Source organism: Cornus florida, unplaced genomic scaffold (assembly GCF_030987335.1).
Source record: "Cornus florida cultivar Cherokee Brave unplaced genomic scaffold, ASM3098733v1 CherokeeBrave_3.0.0_Hap2_Chr06, whole genome shotgun sequence".
NCBI classification, from domain to species: Eukaryota; Viridiplantae; Streptophyta; class Magnoliopsida; order Cornales; family Cornaceae; genus Cornus; species Cornus florida.
The window spans coordinates 5,278,337-5,288,768 of record NW_026775576.1 but is presented as its reverse complement, the minus strand read 5'-3'; the positions used below and the strand labels follow the sequence as shown (position 1 = coordinate 5,288,768).

Genomic DNA, 10,432 nt, shown 5'->3' with positions numbered 1-10,432 from the left:
TATTTTCACTTAGGGCCTCAAACAGTTCCCAAGCGTCTAGAGGAAGACGCATGTTGCGCTGTATTTTCACTTACGGCCTCAAACAGTTCCCAAGCGTCAGCTGGACTCTTACGCAGAAAAGCTCCATTACTAGAGGCATCAACCATGTTTCTATAAGAATCAAAGAGACTATCATAGAAAATCTATATTAAGTGCCATTGTGTAATATCATGGTGTGGACACTTTCTTAGAAGATCATTATATCTTTCCCATGTATCATGGAACTGTTCTCCCGGGATTTGGGAAAACGCCAAGATTTCTTTTCTCATTTGACAAGTTTTACCTACCGTGTAGTACTTTTTCAAGAATTCTTGTTGCAACATCTCCCTGATAAGTGCCAAATATTGTTATTCAAGTGCCCTTATTTGCATTAGTTAAGTCCATTAGTTGATTATACTACATACATTAGTTTTATTTACATGCTTTTGTCTAATTTCAGGTTGGCTCCCCAAAGAAAGTTAAAAGTGACGCTTTGATAAGTTTTTGAAGATCAAAGTACATTGTTGCCAGAGACCGTCATTTTAGCCAAGCCAAGTGATCCATGGAACTCATGGCGCTCTATGCACAAAGTTCTAGGAAGAAAAGTTACGTCAACAGTCCGTGCCAAGAGAGGTTCAAGAGCAAAAATCCCAAAAGCCGAGGGCGCCCGCCCAGAAGTTACGGGCACCCGCCCATTTTGCCAGTAACATTCCTGCTCCTGCGAGCGCCTACCCGATTGGCCGATATCTTCGTGCAGCCGCATGCGCCAATTTGTAGACAAATAGGCATAGGTTCCCTCTTTTCCCACCAAATGTTATTCCCTTAATTAGGGGATTGCTCTGATATTGTCTAAGGCTTAAGGACCACGAATTTAGGGATAAATAGGAGGATAAGGTGGATATAATAAGGCATGTATGATATATCTCAAAAGATCTCACATTCTTGCAAGTTTTAAAGAGAGAAATATTGTGAGTTTAGAGAGTTTGTGTGTCTTGTGGCCTTGAGGTGCGAAAATGGAGGCTGAGACCACTTCTTCTCCTTCCTCCCTTGTATCCATGAGTAACAAACTCTTTATCTAGGGAGGTGATGAAGCCCTCTCTAGTAAGCATGTTCTAGTTTTGGTTTATTTTGGGGGAAATGATGTGTATATGTGGTTATTTTATAATCTAGAGTTTACATTTGATGTAATGAACCTAAATTCTTATAAATGATTATATTGAATCTATTTTCTTGTCTTAGATCATATTTTATCATGGTTGTATGGCTTGCATTTTCATAGTGACAATGGAAATGAGATTGTCAAATGGGTTTCTTGGCATGTTCTATGAGAACCTTGATATTCCATAGTTTAGGGCTTTCCTTTGATGGACTATTCTTGATTCTTGACTTCATGTGCTTTTATCATTTGATTGAAGGTTTGATAATCTCTAGCTTAGTAAGCATGTCTAATGCTACACACTAGTTTAGGTAGTTCAAGCATGTATAACTTTGATAGGTTATTCTTGCCATTGATTTCATGAATTTCTTGAAGATAATGTAGCAACCATGTGTACCTACATATCATGGCCACTTATATATGTTGTTCGCCCATGTAAACCATATTCTAGCATGTTTATAGGGTAGGTAATGAATTCACTTCCCTAGTCCTCTCTATATTATTTTCATCTTTTCAATTCCTTGCAATTATTGTTTTATGCAATTTTAATTCCTAATTCTAGTGACAAACCAAACAAAAACTCTGTACTCCCTTCATCAAACTAAGTGATTTTCAAGACCTTGGTTGCCATAAACTAGCAATCCCAGTGGTTCGACTTACCCGTCCAATAGCCCTATTTTACAATGATTTGTGCTATTGCAAAGGGTTGATTATTATTGTGATAGTTAACGAGACCGATCAATTTTTGGCGCTGTTACCGGGATTGCAAACTGTTTGTAACCGAGGTTGAAGGATTAACTTTGGTTTGATTGTGAATATTGTGTTTTGTGAATATTTTCTTGTTCGATTTTGATTATCATTGTCTTTTAAGTTTTCTAGTGAGATTCTAGGTACTCGAGGCTTGCCAAGGGAAAATTAAAAAAATTGTAAGTCTAGAGGACCCCATTTAAGCTTTTCAAAGTTCTAGTTATTTCAATTGTGAATATTTTTGCATGTGTTCAAGTTAGTGATTTATTGCTTGTGAAGCCCTTGTCGAGACTATTATTGTTTTTGCATGTGTTCAAGTTAGTGATTTATTGCTTGTGAAGCCCTTATCGAGACTATTATTGTTTTACTGTTTTACAACGCATTGGTCGTTGTCAAGGCCATTTATTTTCTGTCTTGTTGATAATTGAGGAGAAAGGGAACCTCGTATGTGGAGCTTATGGTGATGAATTATTGTGTTGATTGTGTAGTGTGTTTTTGATGTTTAGCCGTAGGTCATTGTCTTTACCAACACTTGAATCTCCCATTGACATAAATTCGCTTGAAAGGACTCTTAGAAGAAACCTTAGGGAATCTTTAAACATAAGAGGAATTGAATTTGAATTTAATACAATGGCCGGTAATGGAGAAAATGTCGGGAATGAGGAAATCAATAATGATAGGGCCAAAATTCCAAATATAGTTCCTATAACTCTTAGGGACCATTTTATCCCTACAACTTACACCTTTCCTTCTTGTATAGTGATGCCAAACATAGAGGCAGCCCAACATGAGATCAAATCTAGCACAATTCAAATGCTTCCATCCTTTCATGGCTTTGAAAATGAAGACCCCTATAAGCATCTTGATGAATTCCTTAAAATATGTTCTACCATCAAGCTTAGGGGCTTCCCTGAAAATGCTCTCCATTTGCATCTCTTCCCATTCGACTTAAAAGATAGGGTGAAATATTGGTTGAACTCCCTTGCTCCAAACTCCATCACTACATGGGCTCAATTGCAGCAAGAATTCTTAAAAAAATATTATCCTGTGAATAAGACCAACCAAATGAGGCGTTCTATTCTTAGCTTTGCACAAATCGATGGGGAACAACTCCATGAGACTTGGGAAAGTCTTCAAGACCTCCTTAGGAAATCTCTGCACCACCTAATTCCAAAATGGCAATTGGTGCAAGCTTTTTATACTGGTTTAACTGATCCCCGTAAATTCATGGTTGACTCTTCATGTGGAGGGATGTTCATGTCTAAGAATGCGGATGAGGCTTGGACCTTACTCGAAAATTTGAGTGAAAACTCATTGCAACATAATTCTCGTAGTGCTCCAACCTCAACCAATGCAAAGAACACCAACCAATGTCAACCAAAGACACTGAGGGAAGAATCTCCTCAAGTGGATGCCATAGCTCACAAATTCTATCAATTAATGGCACCACTTCTCTCTTCTTCCTTGTTTTAAAATTCGGTAAGTGCAGTGTGTGCATTATGCATTAGCCTTTTTCATCTCTCGGAAGATTTCCCCACACCGGAGCAATTTCCTAATAGCAATCAAGAGCAAGCAAATGCTATGTTTTCAAGGCCCGGAAACAATCTTTACTCCAATACCTATAATCCGGGATGGAGAGATCATCCGAATTTTTCGTGGAGGCAACCCGTCCCACAAAATTCACAATTTCAAAATCAAGGGCATCAAAATTAGCCCTCTTCTCAATTTCAAAATAGGCAATTTCAGGCCTCTTCAAGTTACCGTCCACCTTATAATCCAAATGTCTCTAATCAACCTCCTGTGTTTCCACTGATGAGATTCTGGCTGCAAATAAGATCCCCAAATAAAGCAAATGATAGAATCTAACAAGCAACTCTTGACATCATTGCAGCCCACTCTCCAAATGGTTCATTCTCATACTCAATCAATAACTAAACTTGAAAATCAAGTTTGACAAATAGCTAATTCAATGAACCAACTTCTTCAAAGAGATAAGGGAAAACTTCTCACTCAACCATTTGAGAATCCTAGAGGGATGCATGTGATTGACGAAGCCCCTCCTCCGAGTGGGCCTACTCATGAACAAGTCCAACTAATCACCACCCTTTGGAGTAGTCGAGTTGTGGACAACAAGGTTGATGGAAGAAACAATGACAAAGTTCTTCCTCCCAAAAATCCAAATCTCCTCTCTTCTAATCCAAAGTTCACTCCTAAAAATCCAAATTCTAGCACTGAAAATTCCAAGCTTGTCAACCCAAATGTGGAGACTTCTTATTAGCCTAAGGCTCCGTTTCCTCAATGTCTCCAAGAGTCAACACATTTTGAGAATAAAAATTGTAAAATTCAAGACATGTGGGAAATCTTTAAGCAAGTAAAAATCAATTTGCCTCTCTTGGATGCTATCAATCAAATCCCTCCCTATACAAAATTTCTCAAGGATTTGTGCACTCAAAACCGCACTTCCAAAAATCATTTGCCAAAGAAGGTAAGATTAACTGAAAATGTAAGTTGAATCATTCAACACAGTACTCCTCCAAAGTATAAGGATCTAGGTGCCCCAACAATCTCGTGTGTCATTAGTGACAACAAGATAGAAAGGGCCCTCCTTGACTTAGGTATGAGTGTGAACTTGATTCCATATTCAGTTTACTTACAACTTGGGTTGGGAGATCTTAAGCCAACCTCCGTGGTCTTGTAGCTTGCCGACATTTCGGTCAAGCATCCACGGGGCATTCTTGAAGATGTCATCATCAAAGTGGACAAATTCTACTTCCCGGTAGACTTTGTGGTTTTTAACACAGAACCAGTCCATGATCCAAAGAAGTATATTCCCGTGATCCTCGGTAGGCCATTCTTAGCTATGACTAATGCTTCAATCAATTGCCGAACCAAGGTGATGGACATCGTCTTTGGAAATATGCAAGTCAAACTCCACATTTTCCATGCAACTGACCATCCTCCTGACGAGAATGATTGTTTTCTCATTGATGTGGTAGATGAAGTGGTCGAAGAATCTCTCCCCTTTATTATAAGTAAAGATCCTCTTGAAACTTGCATGTCTCACTTTGACTTCTCAAACTTTGATATTGACCAAGCCATCCAAGAAGTAAATTCTTTACTTGACATTGGTGCTATCATGGACTTACCTCCTTGGAAAATACCAAGAAAACCACTTCCTTAACTCTCCGCTACTCCTCTGATCCCATTATTGAAATCTCCACCACAACTTTAGTTAAAGCCACTCTTGGCCCACCTCAAGTATGTGTTTCTTAGTGCAAATCAAACTCTTCCAGTCATCATTGCATCAGACCTTTTAAAAGACCAAGAGAACAGCCTCTTAGCGGTGCTACAAGAGCATAAAAAAGCTATTGGCTGGGTAGTGGCTGATTTGAAAGGAATTGACCCCTCTATTTGTATGCATTGCATTCATATGGAGGATGACGCGAAGCCTTCTAGAGAGGTCCAGCACCGGTTGAATCCTAACATGAAGGAAGTGGTCATAAAAGAAGTGATCAAGCTACTAGATGCGGGAATCATCTACCCCATCTCTGATAGCAAGTGGGTAAGTCCCACTCAAGTCGTTCCCAAGAAATCCGACCTCACCGTTGTCGAAAATTCAGCGGGAGAGCTCATACCACAACCCACCACCACTAGGTGGCGTGTGTGCATTGATTACCGGAAACTCAATTCTACCACTAGGAAGGATCATTTCCCACTCCCATTCATTGATCAAATCCTGGAAAGGCTAGCCGGCCAAAGAAACTACTATTTTCTTGATGGTTATTCTGGCTATAATCAAGTGGCAATTGCTCTCAAAGATCAAGAAAAGACCACATTCACATGTCCCTTTGGAACCTTTGCATATTGAAGCATGCCTTTTAGGCTATGCAATGCATCTGCAACCTTCCAATTGTGCATGATGTCCATATTTTCCGATATGGTTGAAAAGTTCTTAGAAGTATTCATGGATGATTTTTCCATCTTTGGACCTTCCTTTGACTCATGTCTCCATAATCTATCCCTTGTGCTTCAAAGATGTAAAGAGACAAATTTGATTCTAAGTTGGGAAAAGAGTCATTTTATGGTCCAAGAGGGCATTGTCTTGGGACATGTCATTTCTGAAAGGGGAATTGAGGTTGATAAAGCTAAAGTTGAGTTAATCACTAACCTTCCTCCTCTAAATTATGTTCGTCAAATCCGTTTCTTCCTTAGACATGCCTGCTTCTATCGCCGCTTCATCAAAGATTTTAGCAAAATCTCTCAACCCTTGTGTAATCTTCTTACCAAGGATGTTCCGTTTAATTTTGATGAAGCCTATTGGGAAGCTTTCAAGAAGCTTCGCACTCTTCTCTCATCAGCCCCAATTATAAAACCACCTAACTGGTCTCTTCCATTTGAGATCATGTATGATGCATCCGATTATGCATTAGGTGCGGTTTTGGGCCAGCGTGTGGACAAGCTTCCACATGCTATCTATTATGCTAGCTAAACTCTCTTTGATGCTCAATTAAATTACACCACCACTGAAAAAGAATCGCTAGCTGTGGTGTATGCCTTGGATAAATTCCGCTCTTACCTTCTTAGATCCAAGGTCATTGTCTTTTCAGACCATGCCGCTCTTAGGCATTTGCTCACTAAAAAAGAGACCAAACCCTATCTAATTCGATGGATACTCTTACTCTAAGAGTTTAACATTGAAATTAGGGACAAAAAAGGGACAGACAATGTTGTCACCGACCATCTCTCTCACTTACTCATTGAGAAATCCTCTGAATTTTCGGCTGTTCGTGATTCCTTTCCGGATGGCAACTGTTTCAGATTTCTCACTCAAATCTACCATGGTTTATAGATATTGTCAACTACCTTGCGGTAGGAAAAATTCCATCCTAATGGTCCAAACAAGAGAAAGACTGGTTCTTCTCCCAAGTCAAAAATTTCTTTTGGGAAGATCCGAAGTTGTTCAAATATTGTCTGGACCAAATCATCCGGTGATGCATTCCTGAAACTGAATTCACAAATGTCCTAAATTTCTGCCACACTCTTGCTTGTGGAGGTCACTTCAGTGCCAAGAAGACCGCTGACAAAGTCCTTCAAAGCGGATTCTATTGGCCTTCTTTGTTTTGGGATGCTTAAAATTTCTGTAAGTCATGTGAGCGGTGTCAAAAGCTCGGATCCATGTCTAGAAGAGACATGATGCCCCTCACTCCTATCTTAATCATATAAATTTTTGATGTGTGGGGGATTAACTTCATGGGACCATTTCCATCTTCTTATGGCTATGAGTATATTCTTGTAGCGGTGGATTATGTGTCTAAATGGGTTGACGCTCAAGCTACTAAAACCAATGATCATAAAGTTGTGGTCAAGTTCATTCAATCGAACATCTTTAGTCGATTTGGTACACCCCGGGCACTCATCAGTGGCGGTGGATCTCACTTTCGAAATTGCTATCTCAAATCCGTCCTTCTGAAATACTCCATCATTCATAAGGTTGCCACACCTTACCACCCTCAAACTAGTGGTCAAGTGGGAGTATCTAACCGGGAAATCAAGCATATCTTGGAAAAGACAATTTGACCAGACTGCAAAGATTGGTCATTAAGACTAAATGATGCATTTTGGGCCTACCAAACAGTGTATGAGACACCTGGCATGTCACCATATCGACTTGTATTTGGCAAAGCTTGTCATCTTCCGGTTGAACTAGAGCACCATGCTTATTGGGCCATAAAAAGGCTCAACTTTGATCTCAAACAAGCTGGCTCTACTCGCAAATTGCAGCTCAATGAGCTTGAGGAAATTCGAAATGATGTGTATGAAAGTGCCAAAATCTATAAGGCAAAGACTAAAGCATTTCATGATAAACACATTGTCAACAAGTCTTTTGTCCCTAGATAGAAAGTTTAGCTTTTCAATTCTAGCTTTCGACTCTTTCCCGGTAAACTCCGTTCACAGTGGGATGGTCCATATGTTATCACTTCCGTCTTTCCTCATAGTGCAATCGAACTCCAAGATCCTACCGATGGATCTCTCTTTAAGGTCAATGGCTAGTGGCTTAAGCCTTATGTTGATGGCATAATCCCTATCCGAAAAGTAGAGAAAGTCTTATTGACGGACCCAATTTACGAGGACTAATGCGAAATCATGGTTCATCTAGCTATCGACATTAAATTTAGCACTCATGGGAAGCAATTCTTTCAAATTCCAAGCCTCCCTCTTCCAAGTTGCTTTAGCTAAGAACTTTCCGGAAATTAGCTAAGTATAGCCAGAATGTGAACTTTTCCGAAATTGTCTTTAATTGCATTCCAAAAGTCACATTCAGTTTTCTTAGTCATTCTAAGGTCTCAGTACCAATTTCGGAATTTTTAAGGTCCTTTCGGCAATTTTCTCAACTAATCCAAACATCACAGAACATTCGGGCTTCTAAAATATCGGTTTTGCAATTGAACTCCGAATCTCATTCTGGAGGTTCTCCAAGGTGTCATGGGCCCGTAGGAGCTTAAATTTCAAATTTGGGAATTTTTTTATCCCGTCCCGGCCCCCTTTAAGCCAAAATTCAGTCACAGTAGGTGTTAGCCCAAGCTCTTGCCGGCGCCTACCCAGAACTTGCGGGCGCCTGCCCATATGTGTAGTAGAGGTCATGAGCTTGTGGGCACCCGCCCAGAATCTGCGGGCCCCCGCCGATATGGGTAGTAGCCCCGCAGATCCCGTAGGCACCCGCCCCCTTTAGTCGAATCCTTAAATGGGCTATTGTAAGCACATTTCGGCATATCCTAATTCCCTCCCTCTCTCATTTATGCGCCCCCAACCCTTCCTCTCCCTCTAAACACCTCATTTCTCACCTCACTCTTCTCCCTCACTCTCTTCCTTTTCCATATCCATCATCCTTTCACCTAATCCGCTTCTCTCATCCTCCTAATTTCATCCATCTCTCACCAAGCAAGAGGGATTATTTTGGTTTCTCCATCAACTAGGGTAAGTTTCTATCTCTCTCCTTCTTTCAAATTTTGGAATAATGGAGGATGGGAATCATTGTATAGATGTCTTGTATGTGCTGGGGTGTGTATATTCTTGATTGTAGGGCCAAAATTTTTGGGTTTTCTCATCTCTAATCAACCTTTGGCCCTCTTCCTTTTTGTCTTGCACACCAGATGTTCGACAAATTGCCCGAACCAACTTCTTCACTTAAATGGTGTCCAAAACCTTTTCCAAGCGCGCTCGTTCTTCTAAGGGACCATCCAATGAACCTCCCACGCCAAATTGGGCGGATTGGCCCATTGAAACCGAGGCTAAATTTTTCATCAAAGATGGCTTCGAAGACAATCCAAAAATGGCATGGGTAGTCAAAGAATTGACGGACCATGGCCTCAAATCGCTATTCAAGCCACGTACTAGCACTTACTATCCGCATGTGGTCCGCCAATTCTTTTCAAACATGTTCTATACATGTGCAAACCCTAACATCATTAGACCACTATTGATGGCGAAGCTTTTGAATTTAGCATTCATGACCTTGCCATGGCTTTGGCATGTCCAATGGAATCCCCTTAAGATGAAGCGGGCCTGCCCTTATACGTTGCTCCTCCAGTTGGGCTAACATTGTGGAGAAAATATGCCACAACCAGTAGACCGACAGTCGAAAAACAAGCACAAATAAGTCATTCCTCCCATGCTGGCTCTAGTTCGTGGACTCTATCCTTGCAAAGAATGTCCTCCCCATCCCTAGGCATTCTGAGCATAAGGGGGCTTTCTTAAACACCCTTTATGCCGCTGAGAAGGAGCAATGGTTTTGCGTTCCACAGCTTGCCTGGGACTAATTTCTCAAGGTCTATAATGACCTAATTTTGTTACGGACGAGCAATGCCATCACTTGGGCATTTCCATTCCTATATCTTGTCATAAGGCTGCTTAAAAACTAAGGGTTCAGAGCACCCCATCATGAGGAGAAGCTGACGGATGCATTTAATTTTGACCTTGGGATTTGGAAGTTGAGCACTGTATAGCTTAAGACGTCCCGTCAAGTACGCATTGGTGATGTGCTTGATTAGGGAGCTCCGACTATCCCTGTTGCTCCAACGTCGGCTGCTCCTGTTATGCCACCTCCGCCTGCTATATCCTATGCCAATTATGTTTCTCTTAGCACTCATATTGATGCACTTCACATACGAGTCGGGAACATTGAGTGCTGTCTCAAGGAGACTCAAGATAGACAGCAGGTCTTGCAGACCATGCTCCAGACACTGATTGACCGTACCCCAGGCAGCGCCGGTGGTTCATCCTCCACTCCGATGGAGTGATTTTATGTTGTCCCTATCTATTTTGCTTCTAGTAGTACTTTTTGGATTTATTTTGGGCCGCTTTTGGCATGCTTTTCAGTTCCTATTTTGAACTCATAACTGCAATGGTGTTGCTATTTTGCATTAACACTTCCTTTTTAGTTATATAAATTGCAGTTGTTTATTTTTCTCTCTGTCTGGATTTATATGATGCTCGTTGTAACTAGGTGTGTTT

General features: G+C 40.8%; 1 non-coding gene across 1 annotated transcript; it reads left to right on the top strand.

Annotated features, from left to right (window-relative positions):
- Positions 1-204: 204 nt before the first annotated feature.
- On the top strand, positions 205-310 carry LOC132315308 (small nucleolar RNA R71). The gene has a single exon (XR_009483618.1). It is a non-coding gene; the product is annotated as a small nucleolar RNA R71 (small nucleolar RNA).
- Positions 311-10,432: the final 10,122 nt, after the last annotated feature.